Source organism: Ipomoea triloba, chromosome 16 (assembly GCF_003576645.1).
Source record: "Ipomoea triloba cultivar NCNSP0323 chromosome 16, ASM357664v1".
NCBI lineage: Eukaryota > Viridiplantae > Streptophyta > Magnoliopsida > Solanales > Convolvulaceae > Ipomoea > Ipomoea triloba.
Genome location: NC_044931.1, coordinates 8,817,976 through 8,818,488, shown reverse-complemented (window position 1 = coordinate 8,818,488; position 513 = coordinate 8,817,976).

The following is a 513-nucleotide window of genomic DNA, read 5'->3' as shown; positions in this document are numbered from 1 at the left end:
ATTGTAGGCTCAGAGGCTACAATGCCATATACATATGCGGAACGGATGAGTACGGGACAGCCACTGAGACGAAAGCCTTGGAGGAGAATTCTACTCCGCAACAAATATGTGACAAGTAAGGCTGTTATAATTTTAGTTTTAATGCTCAACAAATATGTGCCAATATGAGTATTTGCACATCCCAATATTTTGTTTACCGCTCTAATTAGTTGGGTTTATGAATTTTTAGTAGTACTTGAAAAATTAATTGTAATACTGTGGGACTGGGAAAAAGTGAACTGAATAAGCTAATTGTCTTAAGTTACTCTATTTAATTGTCTAGAACTCTTTGTAACTTCCTAAAACTATGGTTTAAATAAATATTTATAGGTAGAAGAAGAATATAGTATTTTGTTTAGGTAGATAAGCTGCAAAGTACTAAGAAAACAAGAATTTTCATAATAAAGTGCAAATTCATAAAGAATAGGGAGCAACTGCAAACTTTTTGTAGATACTATGAGTTTACTATGCCTG